At 40.8% G+C, this 25,316-nt stretch overlaps 1 protein-coding gene and 1 non-coding gene across 2 annotated transcripts in view; one reads left to right on the top strand and one right to left on the bottom strand.

The window, feature by feature from the left end:
- The window catches only part of PRLR (prolactin receptor), a 169,645-nt gene extending 159,938 nt beyond the window's left edge, over positions 1-9,707 (bottom strand). The window contains exon 1 of the mRNA XM_045787232.2: positions 9,547-9,707. The gene's annotated coding sequence lies outside the window, so the exon portion shown is untranslated. The remainder of the gene's footprint in view (positions 1-9,546) is intronic.
- A 13,830-nt stretch (positions 9,708-23,537) lies between these two features.
- LOC123785577 (U6 spliceosomal RNA) lies at positions 23,538-23,645 on the top strand. Its single transcript, XR_006777674.1, has one exon. It is a non-coding gene; the product is annotated as a U6 spliceosomal RNA (small nuclear RNA).
- The last annotated feature ends 1,671 nt before the right edge of the window (positions 23,646-25,316 follow it).

Below are 25,316 nucleotides of genomic sequence, written 5' to 3'. Positions count from 1 at the left end.
ATAAATTCCATTCCAGCAGGAACTTTATCATTCTCTCTCCAGGTCACGTAACAGCCTCTGGCCGTAGCAGACCCTCTGTCAAAGTTGAGTGAATAAAAACTGCCAACGTCCATGATGCTTGGCTACCAGGAGGGCTTTGTCCACCCTACTCTTTGCAACGTCCTTCACAATTTCTTATCTTCTAATTCTGCAATCTTAACACTGTAGAAAAGTACAACGGTACATCACTCCCTTTCTCCCTTGCCCTCCAAATCTAGTATAAAAACTTGGTTGTTTTTTTTTAAAAGATTTTTTTATTTGAGAGAGACACAGACAGAGAGGAGAGCACAAGCAGGGTGAGGGGCAGAGGGAGAAGCAGACTCCCCGCTGAGCAGGGAGCCCAATGTGGGGCTGGATGCCCGGACTCCGGGGTCATGACCTGAGCCGAAGGCAGACGCTTAACCGACTAGGCCACCCAATGCTTTCTGGCATTAATACAACCTTCCAAGTCTCAGACTTAATTAGACCCTGGATTATTATTCTCAGATTGATTCCACAACCATTTTCTGTATCCTAGGTTCTTCTACCTTTGGGTGACTTGTAATTGTCTCTTTCCAAACTAAAATTCATGACTTACCTAACATACCCTGGGGCTGGTAGTCTCTTGTATCCCAAATGACTTCTCGGGCTGAGAGGGTTTTGCACAACCTAGTTAGCTCTTGGCCATTTCACTCTGTAAAGTCTATCCAATGACAATCCCCGGAGAATACTGCTGTAATTACATTTTTAATAAGGGTGTGAACAAGAATGGAATTAATTGGCTTTGAAATGGCTGAGAGAGGAAAGCAAGTGTTGCTAAAGATGAACATAGCAATTGGGAAATTTAATGCATGGGTGGCAGAGAAGCTTAACCTTTATCTTTCAATCTCATACTTATCGAGCTTCTGGCAATCTGATCTCCAAATGGCACTTACAGAAATTTTTGTCATGAGGCTATGCAGGGCATTCTGAGTTTGGAGTTAGTTTAGATAAGTAGAAAACTTAATATTATGCTAGAAACCATGGTGCCCAAAGAGGAAAATGACAACAAAAATATGGTTTGGATGATTTTCTGGGGTCATGTGATCTAAAACAAAACAAAAGGAGAAATACAAATAAGTAATTAAGATTTTGATCTTAGCTGAGCAGTAAGATCAGCTCGTACCGAAGCACATTATAATCACCAGGAGAATTGTAAATAAATGCAGATATCCAGGCTCTGTTCCCAGAATCTTGATTCAGTGGGTCAGTGGGTGGGGCCTGGGCATGTGTATTCTTAAAGCTCCTGAGATGACTGTCATGAGCAATTGGTGTTGAGGATTACGGTTTCAGAGACTTGCTTTTTGCTATAACAGAAGATCCTGGAAATTGTTCTTAAATCGGTAATGGACTTAGAGACAGAGAAAGAGGAAATAACCCATTTGGGGATGGTGCAAAATTAACTGATCTTCTTGTTCTAAAGAGTCTAGTGCCCAGACTCTAGCTTTTTTCCACTACCTTTCATGAAGATCTCCCGGCCTCACCATTGCCAAGAAATCCAGAAGTTCCCCAAACACACAAAGAATTCCCTAAAAATGCAGCTGCAAAAATTGCTGGGCTTTCTTCTCTTCTTTTCAGGTGTGTAACAAAAATCTGTATCTTTTAGTGAACAGGAGCTTCAGAGAGGAATTAGAATAGCCCCAAAGTTCTGGGGTTAAGGAGCCTTCGCTTCACAGAGGTAGGGCTGGAGGAGCTGTAAAAGGCATGGCCAAACTTTCACTTGAATAGGAACTCCTAGATCGTAGGGTTGGGCCTCCTGGGACTGCTGTGGCTGCCTCTGCCCTGCTGACACTCATCATCACAGCGCTGCAGCTCAGGCCAACTTGTCATTTTTCACCTACTGATCTATAACACTGATTCATTCATTGAAGAAATAACATTGCCGGGACAGCGTATTCTAAATCAACAGGAGACTGGGCTGACTCGTTTTGGGAGCCAAATAAGATATGGGGAATGCAGTGGATGAGAATTCTCATTTCACCTCGTTGCCAGTTAGCCTCAAGGCCCAAGGCAAGTAATTAAACTTTATTTCCCAATTTGTCAAGTTGGAGAGGTGAGGGAAGTTTACAGATTACTGTAAAATAGCTACTGTGGGCACAAATGGGCATGATAATAAAGCCCTTCCCAAAGATTACACCAAGCCTGGTGGATACGAGCAACTGTGAGATACCAACTGCCCCACACTTAGCTAGGACTTGACTACAGGACACTGAAAGCACACACAGAGTAAGGAAACAGGCAGTTAGTTACAACTTTTAGCCATACCCAAGTGGACAGGGTCACTATGAACAACAATTATCTATGAATTAAAAAGACTACATAGAAATATACATGTATAGGGGTGTCTAAATGGCTCAGTTGGTTAAGCATCCAACTCTTGATCTCAGCTCAGGTCTTGATCTCCAGGTCATGAGGTCAAGCCCCGTGATGGGCTCCATGTTAGGTGTGGAGCCTACTTAAAAAGAAAAAAAAAAAAAAAGAAATATACGTGTATATCAAGTTTCTATAAAGACCACAATTCTTGATTGTCCATTTAATCCCCTTTCAAATATTACCCCTTAAATTTACCTTCCCATGATTATGATCTAAAAACCTTGTGTTTTTTGCTCAGTGATTTTCAACTCTGACTCACAATATTCATTTTAGAATATTCTGGAGAATTAAAAAAAACAGCAACAACAATACTGATACCCCGTCCCTACTCCTAAACTGATTAAATGAAAACTGTGGGGGTGGGGTTGAGGGATCAGTATGTTGTAAAAGTTTCCCCGGTGATGATGCCAATCATTCCTTTTCACAACACCAAACCCTCTCAGCACATTCCTATTGTTGTGGGACTACGTGCATGTTTCCTTACTGGAAATGCCCTCTCTCCCCATCTCCATTTGTCCTTAGCCTCATTTTACACCCTTTGATGTCCATCTTGTACCTTGTCTTTCTCGGGCACACTGCCCTCTGGAATCTCCAAACTCTGTTTCATTCACCTAACACTTGGAGAATATTATCTGACATTGCTCCTGGTGTTTTTATGTTTATGCCCATCTTCTCAACAAGATAATGTGCTCCTCCAGAGCAAAGCCCTCAGTTTTGTTCTGTTATTTTCCTTCTGGAGTCTGGCACAGACTTCTTGACTTAAAAGATGCTGAAGGATACGGTTGCTGTTGATGTAGATATACTAAAATTCACTTGGGCTCAGCTTCTCACTGTCATTTCCCCCTCAGATGTAGATTTCAAGTGAAAATGAACAAACACTATTTGCATATCTGAAACAACATCTCTTCTTCTTTTTTTTTTTTTTAAGATCTTATTTATTTATTTATCAGAGAGAGAGAGAGAGCACAACAGGGGAAGCAGTAGGTAGAGGGAGAAGCAGGCTCCCGGCTAAGCAAGGCGCCTGACGCGGGACTCGATCCCAGGACCCTGGGATCATGATCTGAGCCGAAGGCAGACGCCTAACAAACTGAACCACCTAGGCGTCCCAGAACATCTCCTATAGTGTTTTGCTCAAGCTACAGAAAGGAAACTCTTTCCCATGGATGAATGTCTATAGTCCTCAGGTCATCAGTGACACCCAGCCAACATTTGTATAGCATGTTTCTTCATGAGCGTTTTATGTGGCATTATCTCATCAGCTCTGAACTTGCTACAGGATTGCTGGGGGAAGCAGGGTGAGGGTTACACAAACCAGTAGACGAAGTAGAATCCAGGCCTCCAATATCCCAGGTCAGAGGCTTTCTGCAACAACTTCAGAATCAGACTGCTTTCCCTTTGGAATACATGAAATTATAGGAACAAATCATATCTTTACTTTGGTGATGTGATATTCAAGGGCCACTTTAGCTAGCGGACAAAAGAAATCAAAATGACCCTCTGTGATATTCTTGGAGCAGTCCTTCTGGAAACTGGGACTTCATATTGTTCAGGCTGTTTTAAGCAAAAGGAAGAGAGGAAGAAACATCATCCCAATGAGATGTCTTATTTGATGGGCTTTGCACACAGACATGAAGGCCTAGCTGTCTCCTAATCTAATTTTATGAAGTGCCAGAATGACAGAGACATTGTCCTGGGAAGTGACTTTAAGGTAAATCTAATTTTAGATTCAAAATGACGCTTTGGTCTTAGGATGTTCGAAAACTTCTTGAGATTTGCCTTATGGGTAAGACTTGAGAAGTCTGAGCCAAGAATAAAGATGAAATTATGTTAGGAAGAAGGGAGAAAAGTTTCCTATCATATATTTGTCACCCATTAGTCTATACCAGTTTTGTTAAATGCAATTATGATGCAAGTCATATATGCAATTTGAGCTTTCCTATTAATCGCATTAAAAAATTAAAAGGAGGGGGGCGCCTGGGTGGCACAGCAGTTAAGCATCTGCCTTTGGCTCAGGGCGTGATCCCGGCGTTATGGAATCAAGCCCCATATCAGGCTCCTCCGCTAGGAGCCTGCTTCTTCCTCTCCCACTCCCCCTGCTTGTGTTCCCTCTCTCGCTGGCTGTCTCCATCTCTGTCGAATAAATAAATAAAAAATCTTTAAAAAAAATAAAATTAAAAGGAGGGACACCTGGGTGGCTCAGTCGGTTAAGCATCTGCCTTCAGCTCGGGTCTGATTCCAGGGTTCTGGGATCAAGTCCCGTATCAGGGTCCCTGCTCAGCGGGGAGTCTGCTTCTCCCTCTGCCCCCTCCCTTCCTGCTCTCTCTCTCTCTCAAATAAGTAAATAAAATCTTAAAAAAAAATTAAAAGGAAGCAGATGAAATTAATTTTAATAGTATATTTCATCTAAACCAATGCATCCAAAATATTACCATTCTAACATATGATTAGTATAAAAATTAATGAGGTGGGTTTTTTTGTTTTTTTGTTTTTGTTTTTGGCTCTAGGTCTTTGAAATCTAGCGTATATTTTTACACTTACAGCACATCTCAGTTTGGACTAATCACATTTCAAGTACCCAGTCCTCACACGTGGCTAGAGCTGATGTGCTGCACGGAGCAAGTTTAGACACGCTCACTGGAATTTGGGGCACGAGATACAAATCGCCTGTCAGCATTTAGTCACCTAATATACTTTTGACACTCTCCTTCTGTTAGCTCCTTGCTATCTTCCGGGAGAGATTATTTCAAAGGCCACATGCTATGTTAGCAAAAAGTTTTCGGCTTTGGAGCAAAACAGACCACGGGATTCGAAGACCAGCTCTGTGACCTCATGCTAGCTGCTTCCCTTCTGTGAATCTTGGTTTCCTCCACTATCAAATCAAGACAAAAACAGCAAACTCACCAGGTGGTTGGGGAGGTTAAATAAGATAGGAGATAAGTCCACAGCACAGCCGAGAAGAAAGAGTATGACGGGCAGTCAGTCAAGAACTTCCCCTCCGTAAAACTCGAATTGATTTCCAAGGTGCCATCTCATTATATTTGAGGCTCTACTGGTCCATTTATTCCGCTCCCAGCTCTTTCCCTGGGGGTTTTTCTGCGAAGGCAGTCTGTCCCCAGGCCTTCTTCAGGCTGGCTCCCTCTTTTTACGCAGGTTTAAGTGCAAGAGTGACCTCTTTGCGGAAATCTCGGCTGCTGTATTTCCAGTTGCCTCCAAGCCCGGTTACTCTTGAGCCCCCAGCCGCTCTTCGCTTTCTTCATAGCATTTCTCAGTATCTGAAATGATCTTATTTCTGCATTTGCTCACCTGCCTCCTATCCGTCCCTCTCTCTAGCATAGAAGCTCCGCAGGAGCCGGGACCTTGTCTGCCTTACACAGAGCTCTGCAAGTGTTTGTTAAATGAATAAACGAATGAATAAATGCTTCACGCAGGGAGGTAACTGTAAATGGTGTCCTGATTCTCAAGGCTGTGGAGAGCGAACATTCAGAGCTCTTCTGAACCTAAAAGAGTTGCAGGAAGTGAGTGGCTCAGAGCCAGCCTTGCCTGCCGAGGCCTGGTGTTGCCTAACTCACTTCTCCCAGCTGGATCTGGAAAGCGTTGAGAAGATCATTCTTCACAGGCCATTTCATTGTCGCTGCCTGTTAAAAGGTATCGCATGCAACGTGTATGTTCACACCACTTAAATCATCTAGAAGATTTGCTTATTCCTGCTCTAAATGTTCTGAAGAAGAAGAACTGGGTTGGGACCCCCTGGGCATGAGGCAACCCTCTGATGCCAGCGAGCTGGGCGGCACCAGGCAGTGTGAAAAAAGTGAGCGTCAAAGTCGGACAGACCTGGGCTGGGATCCTGGTTCTGCCTTTCAGCAGCTCTGCAGACTGGACAAATTATGTAAATTTGTTAAAGTCTCAATTTATCTGTAAAGCTTTAAATGATAATTCATACCCTGCAGTGTTGCTATGAGAATCAATTGAGGTCACGTAGCAAAGTGCTTAGTCCGTCTCGAAGGCTCAGTGAAAAGGAGGTCCCAGGGTTGTCGTCTTTGCATGCAAGAATGCCTTGCCGGAAAACTGACCAATCTTTGGAATGGCTACTTTGAAGGTATCCAATTTCCTTTTAGGATTCTGGTATCTCTTTCCCACATCTCCACGTCATCCAGCTTCTCGAAACTGAGGGGCCAGTACCAAAGAGAGACACAGAGAGAAGTGGAGAGATACAGAGAGACGGGATAAGCTCAATTGGCTATATCTGTGCCTCACTTTGAACGATGACAGTGGGGACAATTCTCTTTACAGAGACAGTTTCTAGGGTTTCTGGAAATGGATGAAACCATGAGACCTCGCCAGTGTCCACGCAGGGGTATTTGTCACTACAAGCAGAGAGCTAGCGAGTCCATGTTCGAGATTATGGGCCAAAAGAGAATAGGGAGGAAGGGTCGAGAATCCTTGTCAGTCTGGGCACATTTTATTTGCTGGCAACACAGACTGCTCCGCTTGATAAAGGGGAAGCAGTAAAGCCAACTCTGTATTTCGAATCCACCCCTCATCTTTGACACTAATTAGACCAGAATTGACTTTACTCATTCTTTTGCTGACACAAGCCCCGTGGAAGAGTAAACTGCTTTAAAAAAAGCATGAAACTATTTAACACTTACTTATAACCTCACAATAATATTAATAATACCAGTTTACTACGGACTAGAAACCAGCCATTTCCATTTCTCATTTTCCTTTTTTTTTTTTTTTAAAGATTTTATTTATTTATTTGTTAGAGACAGCCAGCGAGAGAGGGAACACAGGCAGGGGGAGTGGGAGAGGAAGAAGCAGGCTCACAGCAGAGGAGCCTGATGTGGGGTTCGATCCCAGAACGCCGGGATCACTCCCTGAGCCGAAGGCAGACGCTTAACGACTGAGCCACCCAGGCGCCCCTCCATTTCTCATTTTCCTAACAACTGTGCAAGAAAGGCAGTATTGCTCCCCATTTTACAAACAGGGAAAGTGAGGCTTGGAGTAGTTCAGTGACTTGTTCAAGTGTGGGAGCTGAGATTTGAAGCCCAGTCTGTTGGGTTCCAAAGCTCCATGTGTCCTCTGCTGTACCCTGCCAGCATTGCCAATGGAAGCCTCAGGGTCCCATAAGACAGGAGTCCCTAGTACTTTATTTTATTTATTATTTGTTATTTTTTCTTTTTTGGTGGGGGGAGAGGGAGAGGGAGAGAATCCATGCTGGGCATGGAGCCTGACACAATCAAGTCGGACGCTTAACCAACTGAGTCACCCAGGTGCCCCAGTAGGAATCCTTAGTACTTTAAAAGAAAAGTGCATAGGTCCAAAAGAGCATTATTACTACTCTTACTATGCACAGGGCAGCAAACAGCACTTCGTTTCGAAAAAAAGCTTCGGCTTCACTGTCTGACATCCAGCTGGGTGACCTGAAGAGTTGTCTTTGAGACCGTGACTTCTACAGGTGGCCTTCGAGTGCTGTGTATAGGACTGAAAACTCCAGGGGTGAGGACCTCACCTTTGGAAAGTCATGAAAAGGGTTTGTGAGGAAGGTTCCCCCGGAGGCAGAGATTGGTGAAGCCTTTGGGAAACTGTATCCCAGGAGCTTACTCATGACAGGAGTGCTTGCTCCTTCAGCAGCATGGCTGACTCCATACCCCCACGGAGGGCTGTAGATTACTTTCCTAGCCAGCCCAGCTGCCAGCAGAGGCTTAGGGAGGTGGTCTTGATACAAAAGGTCCTCAAAAGGAAGAAGAGGAATGTTTACCTGGGGTTCAGGCAGGGTTTTCAGGGAGTGTCCACAAATCTTGAGGGATTGCTTGCAAAACTTTAGGTAAGAACATTTTTCCCCCTTGGGAGAAGACTCTTAGCTAATTCTCAAAAGCACCCATGATTCCCAATTTTTAAGAACCACTAAAATTAAAGTTTTCATCTGCTTCTTCCTTACACTATTCAGCACATTTACCCCATATATATATAGTAAATGTATATATATATAGTAAATGTATATATATTATATATAAAATACACTATGTATATACATATACAACGTTTAATGATACATATATGGAATGATTAATTTCCCTAAATGTTGCAAAGAAAACCGAGGCCCAGAGGATGATTGCCTTGCCAGAGTTTGCACAGCCAGAGGCACCGCTAGGGATAGCAGCACTCCACTGACCAAGAAGCATGAGACTGGGCGGCGGGGGTGGGGGGAGGGGGATCTTTACCAGCCAACTTGATGAATGAAAACAAACGCATCTCTCCAGATTAATAGTACTATTTTGCAACGTTTTCAAGTGCAGTCACAGAAAACCCTGAATTGCTTGAGGGCGACGCGGGCTGTTTCCCCAGGATACAGGTAGAGGTCACTGCAAGGATATTTTCCTGCTGCCGGAGCCGGCACTCCCGCCCTGCTGTCCCCGCACGGCGCCCCGCTCCCCAGTTACCCGAGCGTGCCTGTCCGCCTCCCGAGTCCGCCGCTCCCAGCCGGCGGGCCCGCCCGCGGCTGCCTCCGGGGCTGGAAAGCCTCCCTCCCGCCCCCGCTCGGGGCTACGGCTCTGGCGGGAGCCTCGGACCTGCCCCGGCGCCCACTGCCCTCGCGGGGGAGCCCCGCCTTTCGGGCCGGCGCGGGTGACACCGAACTTTCCCCACCGGCTGCCCGGGAGTGTGCGCCGCCGGCGGGAGCCCGCGCGAGCCCGCGGCCATCACCTCACATGCCCGAGCCCCTTCCCGCTATTTTTTCTTTTTCAGTTTGACGTAAATGATTTACATTGTGAGAATCCCACGGTCACGCCGAAACTCCCTCTCCAGGGCGCATCCTTTAAAAAGACCAAGGTGTGCTGTTGTAAGGGGGAGGAGGCACTTTTAGTTTCTCTCCGAGGGGGCAGCAAGGCTGACTGCGGTCACAGCCCCGGCTTTCGCACCTGCGGCCGCTGCCAGGCAGCGCCTCTGTCGCCTACGGCTGGGTTCTGGTGCTTTCCTGGAGCCGTAGCCCTCGCCGTACCCGGGCCTCGAACCCTTAGTCCCCCGCGCCTAGCGCGCGCTGCCCTCGTGCCTCCCGGGCCTCGAACCCGCAGCCCTCGCGTCCGCCGCAGGCTCAGCCCGGCGGTGGCTACTCACTTTTGCCTGGGAGCAAAGTCTGCCATATCAGTCCGTGAGCACTTCCTGCAAAAGGACGTGGAGATCCATTGTGTGTAAAGCTGTTTCTCGAACAGCCGGTAAAATCCAGAGACAGGGAGAGGATCCAGTAAGACGGAAAGGCGGCGGGGGCGGGGGCGGGGGCGGGGTGGGGGAAGCCCAGAAGACGCGCAGCGCAGGATCCCAGCCTGGGCGCCACCGTCCCCAGCCCGGTGGCTCCGTGAGAAGCAGCTCAACTCGGTGCACTTGTTCCCCCTTTCTTCATTAGAGGAGGAGTCAGTGTTGCAACATTTATGTTCCTTGCTGGAGGCAAAACAGTGATTTTCTTCAGCATGCAAAATGTCCAGAGCCTGCCAGGTTTGCAAGGTGAGGGAGGTGCTGGGGGGAGCCAGAGCACAGCAAAGACGTGGAGAAGAAATACCTGATTAGCCCAGATTGGTTTCGCAGGATCAGGGCCACACGTCTTCCACTGAGCCGGCCCCAGAAAATGCAGAGACAAAATAATCGTTAAGAACGGCTTAATAAATGGAATGACCTCAAAGATGGTATTCCTGCAGGCAGTCAAGACGTGGAGAGTCTCCGTGTCAAAAATCTTTCCTTATTTTTGAGTAACGGCAGCTTGACAATATTTGGCGGGGGCTCCAGGGAGTTGAATCTCCCCTTCCCTGACAAGAAGGAGGGGTCAGAGTGAAAGGGGCAGAAGAAAATAAACAGTCAGTGACCTAAGCAGGGTTTCGCTTTCTTTCGTGATACCCCAAAGCCCAAATTTCCAGGGTGCTGTGTGTTTCCTTTCCACCACACAAGTAGGGCCACCCTTTTCTTATTTTCTGCAAATGTAGAATTTATTTTTTCTAATAGGGTTTTTTTTTTTAATTTGGTAATAACAAAACCATCCACAACCGCAGCCTTTTCTCTTGCAAAAACAGGTACTGAAACAAATAGTAAGTGCCTGAATCAATTAGCTATCCAACGATTACTAAGTTGCTCGTGTCTGTTTGATGCCACTGATTAATACTGCAGCTGATTGTTTCATAACCCAGAGCTAGTATCAAGGAGATATTATAAACAAAGCCTCTCTTGTTTCAAAAATAAAAGTTACTGGAACGCTGGGCTTTCCCGCCTTTGATGGCACTTTTACTGCCACCCCTGGAATCACTGGCAAATAATGTTTACTGGCAGCCACTCGCCAGGCCTCAGGAAGACGTTGAAAATCCCAGGATGCTTTGGCCATCCTTTTGGACTGGAAGCCCACCTCCATCACCTGATGCTTCCTGTTCAGTAACATGGCCAGAGACTCCATCTGGTTCTGTCCCTCTAGGGGGAGATGCATCTTTCATGCACGGCCTTCATCTGCTCCCTGTGATCCTCCAGGGACCTTTGCCTCCACTCATCATGGCCACACAAGTCGGCAAACCCTATTTATTTCCCAAACTGCTGGCTGACATGAAAACTTCAGTGACAGAATATTTCTGTATGACCTTTGCAAGGCAAAGGATTACTCCGTTTTCTTGGACTTGTTCTAGTCAGACAGTTTTAATAGCTGGTGAAAAAGATAGCACTCTAGGTAAGTCCAGACTGTCAACTCTTGGAAGGTGGGGACCTCGCTCCTCAGCTTCCTTGACTCACTGGGATTTGAATGCCTTCAATCCGTGGTTCTCAACCTTGACTGCACACCAGCATCATCTGAGGAGTGTTTCAAAGCTACTGCTTCTGGATGTCACTTGAAGAGCTGCTAACTGAGGAGGTTTAGGGTGAGGCCCTGATTCTCTGTTTCTCCAGAGACGCACAGGCAGAGTGGAACAGGGCTGCCTAATCCCTATTTGCACCCCGGCTTGCAACACTGCTTCTCATCCTTTGTGCTTTGGGTGGCATCCTCATCCTGGCCTCTCCGCAGTGCCCTGCCTCCCTCCCTTCTTCCTCCCGAAGCTGCCATTCCTTGGTTCTCAGCCCCGGCCCTCCCCAGACCCTTTCTGTCCTGTCCATGACTTCTCTGGGTTTCCTTTTGCCCGTGTCTCTCTTCTTTCTCCTTCTTCCTGGCTGGGAACAGTTTTGCCTTTGGTTCTTCATCTTTTTTCTTTGAGGACTATATTCCTTTCCAAAAATATATATAAAAAAAAAAGAAAGAAAGAAAAAGAAAGAAAGAGAGAGAGAGAGAGAAAGAAAGAAAGAAAGAAAGAAAGAAAGAAAAAGAAAAATGCTAAAATACCAAGAGTGAAAAAAATCACTCACATCACAGCACTGTTAAAAAAAAATCTAGATCTATGTCTATAAAGTCAGATATAACTTTCCCAAATCATACTCTCTCCTCCTTTCCTCTGATCTCATCTCTGGAGGTGACCGCCATGAACAGATTGGGGCATATCTATCCCTTTCCTACATGTATGTCGTCATGTCTCCATATGCACCTGCAAACATTTTTTAAACTAAAAATGTAACAATTTCTGTGATTTGTCTTTTTTAAGTTTAGTGCAGTTATAAATTCTAGGTTACTAGCTACAGACTTAACTCATTATTTTTGATGGCTGTCTAGTTTGTAATATATTCTACCATCCTTCCATTGTTAGATCTTTGGTAATTTCAGCTTTTTATTGTAAAAAGTGCTGCCATGATTATCTTTGCATGTACCTTAGGATAGACGTTTAGAAATGGCATTGTTGGGTCAGAGGGAATGAGAACTGAACTTTTGATAGATCACTGCCAAGTTGCTCTCCAAAATTGTTATAGAAGAAAATCCTAGAAGTGAGATTACTGAATCATAAGGTAGGTAAATATTCCCCAAATATTTAGCAACATACACTCTTACTAATATATACTCCTACCAATGATGTTTTCTCACATTCTTGGCACCACTGGGTTTTATCAATCTGACTTTTGCCAGTCGGGTAAGCAAAATATGGTGTCTTATTGTTCTAATTCACAGTCTCCTGACTTCTCGGGAGGTTGAGTCCATATGCTTATTATTTGAACTCTTTTTTTATGCTGTGGCTGTTCAATCCTATGCCTATTTTTCTTCTGGTATGTTTGTCTTTTTAAAAATTAATCTTTGAGGTCTCTGCTATTATACATATTAACACCTAGTAAAATCTATTGTAAACATTTCTCTGACCTATTTCCCTTGATTTTGTTTATGAACTATTTTACTGCACATAAGTTTTGAGTTTTCATCTCATCAAATCTGTCCGTTATATTCTGGGTTAAGGCTCTGGATTTTCTCTATTGCTTCTTTGTTTCTACTACTGTTAATTTTTTAACAATAGCTTTTTAATTATCTTAGGAATTTAAAAATATTGTAAACATTATATTTATTACATTTTATATTTATAAATATTATAAATATGTTATAAATATCACATATATGAACTATATAATTAATATTCAATTATAATATATTTTAATTAAAATGTGACCAAGCAATTATTAACATATTAGTATATTAAATATTTATGCATATTACACACATTAAATACAATTATATATTTTTATTTATAAATATTATAAATATTAATTTTCTTCTGAATGCATAATCAATTATCCCATTTCCCTTTATAGAAAAATCCAGGATTTCTCCAATGATTTCTGATGTTAATATCATACATTACATTTACATGTATATTCATGTCTATTCTGGGCACTACTCTGTTTTGTTTGCATGCCAATAATGCATGATTTTGGTAACTGTCTTGTAAAAATAGCATATTATAATACCAATTAGTGCAAGTACTTTATCACAGTCTTTCTTTTTAAAATTTTCTTGATACATATGATGTATTTTTTCATAAACTTTTAGAATCAATTTGTTCAAATTTAAAAAATTTCTTTGGCATTACATTACATTTATTTATTAATTTGAAAAAAATATATAGTATTGAAGCATTAATTCTTCCACCCAGGAAACATACCTCTGTGTTTATTTCGGTCTTTTAAAAATATTCTTCATTTTTTTCTTCAGTCTTATAATGTCGTTTTACTCTCATTGCACAGTAATTTACTTAATCATACCATCTTATGAACATTTCAGTTGTTCCCAAACTTTTACTGTTATAAATAATACTACAATGGACATGTCTGTGGAAAGAAAGTTTGCCTTTGGGGGATTTATTTCCTTAGCCTAAAATCCCAGTGAGACATAATTAAGTCAAAGGGCATGCACATTTTTATGGTCCTTGAGATATAAAAGCTTATCTCTTCTGATGGCTTCAACTGTTAATGTTCCCTCTGTCACAATCTACACCCAATCAGACACAAGTATTTTCTTCTCCCTTTCCACTATTAATGCTCCAGGTCATGCCTTCATCGCTTCATCGATTCTCACTTCTTCCCCTTCTGTAGCCCCCTGCTGGATGGCCTCCCTCTCACCAGCCTTGCCTGTGTGAAACCAAACGCTCCCATGCTGAATCTGATCAGATCACTCCCTGAACTGCACTACTGGGTATTTACCCCAAAGATACAGACGTAGTGAAGAGAAGGGCCATATGCACCCCGATGTTCATAGCAGCATTGTCCACAATAGCTAAATCGTGGAAGGAGCCGAGATGCCCTTCAACAGATGACTGGATTAAGAAGATGTGGTCCATATAGACAATGGAATATTACTCAGCTATCAGAAAGAACGAGTTCTCAGCCTTTGCTGCAACATGGACGGCACTGGAGGAGATAATGCTAAGTGAAATAAGTCAAGCAGAGAAAGACAATTATCATATGGTTTCTCTCATCTATGGTACATAAGAACTAGGAAGATTGGTAGGAGAAGAAAGGGATAAAGAAAGAGGGGGTAGGGGCGCCTGGGTGGCTCAGTCGTTAAGCGTCTGCCTTTGGCTCAGGGCATGATCCCGGAGTTCTGGGATCGAGCCCCACATCAGGCTCCTCTGCTGGGAGCCTGCTTCTTCCTCTCCCACTCCCCCTGCTTGTGTTCCTTCTCTTGCTGGCTGTCTCTCTCTGTCAAATAAATAAATAAAATCTTAAAAAAAAAAAAAAAAGAAAGGGGAGTGATCAGAAGGGGGAATGAAGCATGAGAGACTATGGACTCTGAGAAACAAACTGAGGGCTTCAGAGGGGAGGGGGGTGGGGGAATGGGATAGGCTGGTGATGGGTAGTAAGGAGGGCACATATTGCATGGTGCATTGGGTGTTATATGCAACTAATGAATCATCGAACTTTACATCAGAAACCAGGGGTGTACTGTATGGTGACTAGCATAAAATAATAAAAAAATATTATTATAAAAAAAAGACACAAAAAAAAAAACCAAGATCACTCCCTGAATTAAAACTCCTTAATGGTGCCTACTTGCTCCTGCTGATCTTACTGGTTTGGGGAGTAGTAGCTCAGTAAATATTTACAGTGTGTTTGAATCCCATCTTCCCTCCTTGGCATGATATTGCCCCCAGTCCTCACCTACTCAAAACTGTATCTGTTCCTGATCTTCGTATTCAAAGTCACTTTTTTTCTAAAAGCTTTCCCTGATCACTGCAATTCTGAAGGCAGTTGCTTCTATCTGCTTGCTTGATCAAGTAGGTTTATAATCTACTCCTCTGTTCTACCCGTAAAGATCATTGTGAGGCTGATATGAGGTGACATGTGTCAGTGCATTTGGTAAATCATAAACCCATGTGTAAATATAGGGCACTACTATTATTAGATAATGTTTCCTTTCTTCCAAGGAAACCCTCACTAGTGGATAAGCAGTCAGGCTAAGTACAATGAACCTTTATGAACATGGGAATGGGAATATTTTTCTCCACGTGGAAGATGCTAAGAGAGCTGGTCTGTTGACCGATGAGGATCCACGTCTCCTGACCTTAAAGAGGGAAACTGGGCACTCTGCATAAAATGTAATCGAGTTGTTAGTCTGTGCTTTAGGTGCACGGGTTTCTTTGGGCTAGTGTGTATGCGTCTTGCTACCCAAAGTGTGGTCCTTAGACGAGCTGTGTTGGCATCACCTAGGAGCTTATTAGAAATGCAGGATCTCAGACCCGACCCTTACCTTCTGAATCTGACTTTGTTTTTTGACAAGATCTGCTGCTTCAGGGCTGGAGTTCATAAAGCCCAAGTGAGGGTAACAGGTGTGTTCCTCTCAAAGTGCCTGATTGTTATCAGGGGAAAAGTTGACCTCGACTTACACGCTTTTTCCATCTCTATCTTGTATGTATTTTGGGGAAGGGATGGAGGGAAATATAAGGACAGCTGGATGTTATAAATTCCACTTCCCAGATTGTAAAATTGAGAAATCATATGATTGGGAACATGCTGTCAGATAAATTTCCAACTACGTTTCTGATACATGAGGAATATTGTTTTATATTATCGTATGTTCAATTGTAGTAAGAAAGCTTAACACGAGATTTACCCCCTTAAAATGTTAAGTGTACTATGCAATATTGTTAACTATAGACCTAACATGGTACAGCAGCTCTCCTTGAACTTATTCATCTTGCAGAACTGAAACTTTATGCCCCTTAAACCATGACTTCCCATTTTCTCCTCCCTCCAGCTGCTAGAAATTACCATTCCACTCTCCTTCTATGAGTTTGGCTATTTAATTTAATTTAATTTTTTAGAGATTTATTTATGTATTTGAGAGAGCGAGAGAGCGTGCACACACGTACACATGTGGGTGCGTGAGCAAGGTGGGGGAGAGGCAGAAGAGAGGGAGAATCTCAAGCGGACTCCCCCACAGATCAGGGAACCCGATGCAGGGCTGAATCCCAGGACCGAGATCATGACCTGAGCCAAAATCAAGAGTCAGACACTTAACTTACTTAGCCACCCAGGCATCCCTATGAGTTTGACTATTTTAGATACCAAATATAAGTAGAATCATGCAGTATTTATCTTTCTGTGACTGGCTTATGTCCCTTACATCATGTCCTCCAGCGTCATCCACGTTCTCTCATATGGCATGATTTCCTTTTTTAAAGGCTGAATAGTATCCCACTGCATGAACATACCACATTTTCTTTATCCATTCATCTGTCCATGGACACTAACTTGTTTCCCTATCTTGGCTATTGTGACTAATGCTGCAGTGAACAGGAGAGCACAGATATCTCTTTGAGATCCTGATATCAATTTTGGGGATATATACCCAAAGTGGGATTGCTGGACCATACGTTAGTTCTATTTCCGATTTTTTGAAGAAACTTCATACTATTTTCCATAAGCAGCTGCACTATTTTGCATTCCTACCAACAGCACACAGGGGTTCTCCTGTGTAGTCCTTTGTGGTCCTTTTTACTTCTCTTCTATCAGGTGTAATAATTCCCCTTTCATTTACAATCTTATTTATTTGATTCTTCTCTCCTTGTATCCCTTAGTCCAGCTAAAGGTTTGTCTGCTTTATCTTTAAAAAAAAAAACAACTTGATTTTGTTGATTTTCTTCTGTTTGTTTTTCTGTTCTCTATTTTATTGATTTCTTCTCTAATCTCTATTATTTATTCTTTCTGTTAACTTTGGGCTTAGTGTTTTTCTTTTTTTCTAGCTCTTTGAGGTTTAAGGTTGGGTTTTGTTTTTAGATCTTTTTTAATGCAGGTGTTTATCACTATAAACTTCCCTCTTAGTTCTCCTTTCGCCGCATCCCCTAAGTTTTTGTATGTTATCCTTTTGTTTTCATTTGTCTCAAGTAACTTCCTGGTTTCCCTTTTGATATCTTTTTTGACGCAATGGTTGTTCAAGAGTGTGTTATTTAATTTCCACATATTTGTGCATTTTCTAGTTTTCCTTCTGTTATTGATTTCTAGTTTCATTCCACTTTGTTTTTGAAAAGATATTTGGTATGATTTCAATATTCTTACAATTGAAATTAAGGCTCATTTTGTGACCTAACACGTACTCTTTCCTGGAGAATGTTCCATGTGTGATTGAAGAAAATGTGTATTTTACTGCTGTTGAGTGGAATGTTCTATATATTTCTGTTAGGTTCATTTGGTCTAGAGTGCTGCCCAGTCCTCTGTTTCCTTATTGCTCTTCTGTCTGGATATTCTATCCATTATGGAAAGTGGGTTATTGAGGTCTGTTACTATTATTATGTTACTGTCTATTTTTTCCTTCAGATCTGTCAACTTTTGCTTTATTTATTTAGGGGCTCTCTTGTCAGGTGAATATATGTTTATAATTGTTATATTTTCTTGATGAACTGATCCTTTTGTCATTACATAATATCCTTCTTTGCCTCTAGTGACAGTTTTTTACTTAAAGTCTATTTTGTCTGTATAAGTTTGGCCCTCTCTGCTCTTTTATTTTTTTACATTTTTGTGGAATATCTTTATTATCTCTTCACTTTCAGCCTGTTTGTCCTTAAATCTAGAGTGAGTCTGTTGTAAATAGCATATAGTTGGTTCGCTCATTCTCTCCTTTTTTAAAAATTAATTTAGCCATTCTTTTGATTAGGGAGTTTAATTAATTTATGTTCAAGTAATTATTGATATGAAAGGATTTACTATTGACATTTTGCTAATTGTTTTTGTCTGTCATGTAGTTCTTTTGTTTGTTGTTTTTTCTCTTGCTTTCTTCCTTTTGTATTTTGTTGGTTTTTTGTGGTAATATGTTTGCTTTCTTTCTCTTTGTTTATCTATTAGAGGTATTTTTTTGTGGTTTCCATGAGGCTTACATAAAACATTTTATAGTTATGAGTATTTTAAGCATACAACAACATTACTTCTATACTATATAAAAACTCTACACTTTGACCTCTCCCCCCATATGCTTTATGGTGACAATTTACATCTTTTTATATTGTGTATCCTTTATCAAATATTTGTGGTTATAGTTATTCTTAATGCTAATCTCTAATTACAGTATTACAGTTTTGTGTATTCATTTGTATATTTACTTTTACCAGTGAGTTTTATACTTTCATATGTGTTCTTATTGCTGTTTAGTGTCCTTTCGTTTAAACTTGAGGAACTCACTTTAACACTGTGCAAATTACTAACCATGTAATTTAAGCTTAATTTAATTATCGAGGTGAGCATAAAATCAACTATTCTAAAGTGTACAATACAGTGTCATTTATTATACTCACAATGTCATGCAACCATTACCTATATCTAGTTTCAAAACATTTTCATCACCCCCAAAGAAGGACCCATTTACACTCATTAAGCACCCATCCCTCTCCTCCCAGTCCTTGGCAACCCGTCTGCTTTCTGTTTCTATGGATTTATGTATTCTGTTTGTTTCATATTAATGGAATCATACAGTAGGTGACATTTTGTGTCTGGCTGCTTTCACATAGCACACTCTTTTCTTTCTTTTCTTTTTTTTTAGGTTTATCCATGTATCATAATTTCATTCCTTTTTATAATTGAATAATATGCAACATTTTGTTTATCCATTCATCTGTTGGTGGACATTTGAGTGGTGTTCAACTTTTGGTTATTGTGAATAAACTGCTTAACTTTTTGCTCCCACTTTCCTCATCTGCAAAGTGGGAATAGTAATTCCTTAATCTCAGGGTCACTGTGAAGACTGGAACTAGTACAGATCATATGTCTGGCTCACTAAGTAAAAGCTATTGGAATCATTTTTGTGTGTGTGGGATCGGAGAGAAAGAGCTATTAAAACAGGCTTTTGGTTGGTCTGCAGACAAGATGAACATTCTTATTTTTTAAACCCCTAAGGACTTAATCAGTTCCTCTCATCTTGCCCCATCTTCCGGTCCATATTTGGGTTACAAACCTCATTTTTCAGGTCTCCTTACTATTGAAATTATTCATTTGTTTGTTATTATCTTTACCTATCCGCTTTCTTTTTTTCCTCCTAGTTTTGTTCATTCATTTTTTTTCATTCATTCATCCATCCATCAACAATTATCAGTTTCAGTTTTAGATGCTGGATTATAGCAGGAAAAAAAAATTAGACTCAGTCTGAAATGTCTTCCATGGTATTATATTCTGGAGTTGGGGAGAGGAGAGACTAAAAACAAACAAACCATATGCCAGGGAGTGGTATATGCTAAGAAGTAAAACAAAGCAGAGAAATGGGATAGAGAGAATTTGAATTAAGTCCCAGAGTCAAGATGACCCTCTCTGATAATTTAAGTTCAGCAGAGTTCTGAATGAGGACTTGATAGTGCCTTTCTGAATTAAGTCTCCTGTTGAGAGGGAAGAGGGAAGCCACTGGGGCATTGAGCAACATGGCATGAGCTGGCTTTCACGTTGAGTAGATCGCCCTGCCTGCTGCCATGCTATTGACAATTGATAATGCTATTGGCAATTGTCATCTCTGTCTCCTTCCTTGGTTCCTTTCTCTGAGATTTTGCTTCATGAGCCCTTCCTGAGAGTTCACGTTCTTGATGAAATCTTTCAGATTCAGCTTTATAAGCTGAGGCCATCCCTTTCTCCTTACTCCATCTCTTAGCTCTTTGGGGAAGAAGGAAAACACCACACAAAAGAAGCTTTCACCGCGGAATTTTCACCATCTCAACAGCCTCAGGTGAAAAGGGTATGTGGCTGGAGGCCACTGCTTCCTTCCTGGTTCGAAGTGAAGACTTCCCTGATCTTTGTGTTCACTGGGGCCTAAGGTGTGAGAATTAGGGAGACTCTTAGAAGTCTTTTCTAGAGCAAGACTACCTTTTTGTCTTTGCCAATGTGCATTTTTCCTGACTAAATTCAGAAATAGGGAAGGTTATTTTTGGTAACAGAAGTGAAAGATAAACAGATATGCAGTTCTTCTGGGGATTCGGATTTGGGAATTCTATACCCATTTCTCACTTCCCCGAACCCCCTTTCTTTCTCCCAAGGGCATTCCATCCACACTCAGGATAATGTGACATGGTGAAAAGAGCATTGGACTAGGAGCCGGAAGGTCTGAATCTTAGTCTGGATTCATAGTAATTAACCATGGGTTTGTTAGTGGATAGGTGTGTTAAAATTAAAAAAACAAACAGATACTTGCCTTGAAAATTCGCTGAGGAGACAAAACCAGTTAAGTCAAACATACAAAACTTAACTTAGCTTATTTTTGCAAGACTAACTTGACCTGGGTCACTTTTTCTTGTGTCTCTAAAAATCATAAGCAAAACGTAAACTGTTTTTCAAGGTTGATATAAGGACCATTGACCAATTCCTCATTATTTAAGAAATTTCTAATATTATAACCAATCACTGTGAAGAATAAAATCACTGTTTTCTCATGCTGTAAAGCTGCTTTATAACAATGTACCCTTGAGCCTCTTTCCATGTTTTGGTTTGAGTGCTCCTGGTTTGCAAATTGTCTTTTTAGTGATTGCACAATTAACTTTTACTCAGTACTACATCAGTGATTCATTGGTTTTACTTTTGTTATTTCTGAACTTCTGACAGGTGGTAGGACAGAATGAGTGAATAATATGAGCTCTAGAGTCAAACTAGCAAGTTTGAGTGTCTGGCTCCACAACTTATTGGTTATACGTCATTAGGCAAATTATTTACCTTCTATGTTTCATATCGTCCTCATCTATAAAATAGGAATAATAATTGTACTCACCTCATAGGACTGCTTGAATAGTAAATGGGATAATTGAACTAAAAGCACTTAGAACAGCATCGGGTGTGCAGTAAGGTTTATGGTTAGTATAATTGCTGACAAGTAAATCGCCCAAGTTATGTTCAAGTGCTTGCAATCATATGTGGAATGTCTTATAGATCTGATGATGTTTGGCAGAGGAAAACCGAGGCAAGTGGGTTGGTTTTATTCAATCATATGAAGGATTGTCACATGAAAGAGATACTTGAGTTGCTTAGAAAGTTCTTTGGAGTTTAATTCAAAATAATGGGGAACTTTTAATATAATCAATGGGGCATGAGAATTGAAATGACCATTTTGCAAAGCAGTGAGGAGTCCATCACTGAAAGAGTTTAAACAAAGATGGGCTCTATGTTTGGATGAGCATAAAAGGAATTCCCTTCTCTAAAACGTGACTGTAAAAAAGTTGGAGGAGACCTTTCTCCCCATAACAACCCAAAAGTTATTTCTCAAGCCCCTTTATTCTCTTACTGTTCTTTTGATCCATCCCCTTCCTTAAGGGAATGAATGAGTGTTTACCAAACAGGTATGATGGTGTCAGCGGTGTTCAAGGCTGGTAGAGTCATTTTTTAGATGAGAAAACTGATGTCAAAAGACAATTGCATTGCGCCATAAACAGCCAATGAAAAGGTTCAGATCAGCTAATGACTGGAAATGTGAAAGCTCCCAGGGCACCCCTAAAGCCTGGCGGTAAGACTTACTTAATAATGGGAAACCATGCAAGTCAATGTGGAAAGCTTACTTTATTATTTATTATTTATTTTTAGAAAGCTTACTTTAAAAAAAAACCAACATATATGAAGTTCTGATATGTTCACACACAACCCCTGACACCTCTGTCAGCTTCTCTGCCTGCCATTACCACATTTTCTGACTTTAAATAACATGGTATAATTTTGAATCAGATTTCAGATGTACAACCCTCAATCAGCAATATATGGTCAGAGAACAAAATGGTGAGGTTACAAGTGTCTACTTAGATATACCTCTTATATCTCAGACCTCTCCCATGCATCTCCTGTCTTTTCCTGCTGTCGTTCCATTGGTTGTCTTAGTCAGTTAGGGAAGCTCTAACAGAGTAACATAGATATCATGGGTAGCTTAAACAGGCAATTTATTTCTCCTGGTTCTGGAAGCGGGGTGTTTGAGATCGGGGTGTCACCATGGTTGGGTTCTGGTGAGAGCTCTCCTCCTTGTTCATAGACAGCTGACTTCTTGTTATATCCCTACATGGCTGAAAGAGGACTGGTTCCCTTCATCTCGTTATAAGGGCACTAATCTCATCATGGGGGATCCCATTCTCATGACTTCATTTAAAGCTACTTACCTCTCAAAGGCCCATCACCAAATACCATCACATTAGAAATTAGGGCTTCAACATATGAATTTGCAGTGATACAAACATTTAGTCCATTGCACTCGTCCACTTACTCTTGCTTCTGGGCCTTTACACTTTATTGTTCCCGTTGTCTGAAACATACTTTCTCTTCCATAGCCACATATCTTTCTTCCCTCCTGCCTTCAGGCCTTTCCTCAAATAGCACTGATTTCTTATCAGTGAGGCCTTCCCAGATCTCCCCATTTAAAATTATCCCCTATGCTCTTCTCTAACCTCTTTTCCTGTTTAATTTTTTTATCAAAACATGTATATCTTCTTTCACAGTTGGAGTTACCCCAGAAGTAGACTTTGTGCCAAGATTTCAAGTATAAGTGGTTTCTCGGAAGATGCTCCAAAATTACCCTACTCAAGTGCAGAAGAAGCTGGGGTATTTTTACACCAACTTCCATCAGTCATTGGGTGTAGGCTTCTTGGGGATGGAGTATTAATTTCTGCTTCTCCTTAAAGTGGGCAAATAAGCCTTCTGTGATTTTGGAAAAAGTCTCAAAGCAAAGACATGCAGATCTTGGCTCCTGGAATACGAGGAAGCACACCAAAGTGTGCAAAGATGATATGATTTGATATTAAGGGTTATGTGTGCGGCACTAATAATATCTGCTACACAATCTGACATACCATATAATTTATAGGGATATATCATATATATCGTGTGTGTGTGTGTGTATGTGTGTGTGTGTATTCCCACTTCCAGAATGGAAGCTCTATGGGGGCAATAATTCTTGTCTGTTTAATTCTCTGCTGAACTTAGAACAATACTTGGCAACCTGGCATATGCTAGTGTTGAAATAATACTTTTGAATGAATTAATGATCTAGATCAGAGACTTTAAACTGTGCACTGTGAACTACTTAGCAGGTCATGCAATTTATTTCATGACCACCAGCAATAAAAAGAGAGAGAAAAGAAGTATATTGCAGGTAGTAAGGGTAAATACTATTTTATAAAATATTGGACTTCAATACAGTGATTTAACATACATATTATAATTATTAAATTAAAATAAGATGTATAAATTAAATTTATATTGGGTTCTGTAATAAAATGTACTTTTCACTCAGGGTTGTCATTTTTGACAATTACTGATCAATTTCTCATTTTGGAATTGGAATGATACCGAGAAGATTGGCATGGCCCCTGCTCAAGGATGACATGCAAATTCATGAAGGGTCCCATACTTTTAGAATGCATTTGATCTTAAATGACCATCAACTTAAAATAGGCTGCCATATATATATATATATATATATCAATATATATGAACCTCATAATAACCACAAACCAAACACCTATAATAGAGACACAAAAAACATAGCAATAAACAACACTGAAGAAAACCATCAAACCACAAGGAAAGACCAAGAAAGAAGGAACAGAGAACTACAAAAACAACCAAAAAACAATTAACACAATGGCAATAAATATATACCTCTCAATAATTACTTTAAATGTAAATGAACCAAATGCCACAATCGAAAGACATAGGGTGGTTGAATGGATTAAAAAAAAAAAAAAAACCCAGGCCCATCTCTGTGTTGCCTATAACAGACTCACTTCAGATCTAAAAATACACATAGGCTGAGAGTAAAGGGATGGAGAAGAATATTCCATGCAAATGGAAACAAAAAGAAAGCTGGAGTAGCAATAGTCATCTCAAATGATATCAGACTCTAGGATAAAGACTGTAACAAAACAAAGAAGGATATTACATAATGATAAAGGGGTCAATCCAAGAAAAGGATGTAACATTCATACATATTTATGCACCCAAACTAGGAGCACTGAAATGTATAAAGCAAACATTAACAGCCATGAAGAGGGAAGTTGACAGTAATACAATAATAGTGGAGGACTTAAAATCCCCAGTTAATACCAATGGATAGATCATTCAGACAGAGAATTAGTAAGGAAACGTTGGCCTGAAATGACACGTTAGACTAGATGAACTTAATATATACAGGACATTTCATCCAACCACTGCAGAACACACATTCTTTTCAAGTGCACAGGAAACATTTTCCAGGATAGATCACATGTTAGACCACAAAACAAGTCCTAATAAACACAAGAGGATTAAAATCAGATCAATCATCTTCTCTGGGCACAATGGTATGAAACTAGGAATCAATTACAAGATGAAAACTGGAAAAAACACAAACATGTGGAGCCTAAAATAACATGCATCTAAACACACAATGAAGCATTCAAAGAGGAAATCAATGAAGAAATCAAGGAGGAAAATAAAAAATACCTTGAGACAAATTGAGAATGGAAACCCAATTTTCTAAAATCTACAGGACACGGCAAAAACAGTTCCAAGAGGAAAGTTCATAATGATACAGGTCCACCTCAAGAACCAAGGAAAGTCTCAAAGAAATAACTTCACACCCAAAGAAACCAAACAAAAACCAAAAATAAACAAACAAAACCCAGTCGGTAGAAGGAAGAAAATAACAAAGAACATAGCAGAAACAAATGAAATAGAGACTAAAAAAATAGAAAAGATCAATGAAACTGAAAGTGGTTCTCTGAAAAGATAAAAAGAAAACGATGAACCTCTAGCCAGACCGTCAAGAAAAGAAAGCAAAAGATCCCAAATAAATAAAATAAAAAATGAAAAAGAAGTTACAACTGATATCACAGGAAAAAAATCATAAGAGATTACAATGAACAATTATACACCAACAAGTTGCAAACCTAAAAGAAATGGATAAATTCCTAGAAACACACAACTTTCCAAGACTGAATCACAAGGAAATAGGAAATCTGAAAAGACTGATTACAAGCAATGAAATTGAATCGGTACTTTAAAAGCTTCTCAAAAACCAAAAGTCCAGGACCAGATAGTACTAT

The sequence above is a fragment of the Ursus americanus genome, chromosome 15 (assembly GCF_024610735.1).
Source record: "Ursus americanus isolate L20-20 chromosome 15, mUrsAme1.1.p, whole genome shotgun sequence".
In the NCBI taxonomy this organism is placed as follows: Eukaryota; Metazoa; Chordata; class Mammalia; order Carnivora; family Ursidae; genus Ursus; species Ursus americanus.
This window is presented reverse-complemented; position numbering and strand designations above follow the sequence as displayed.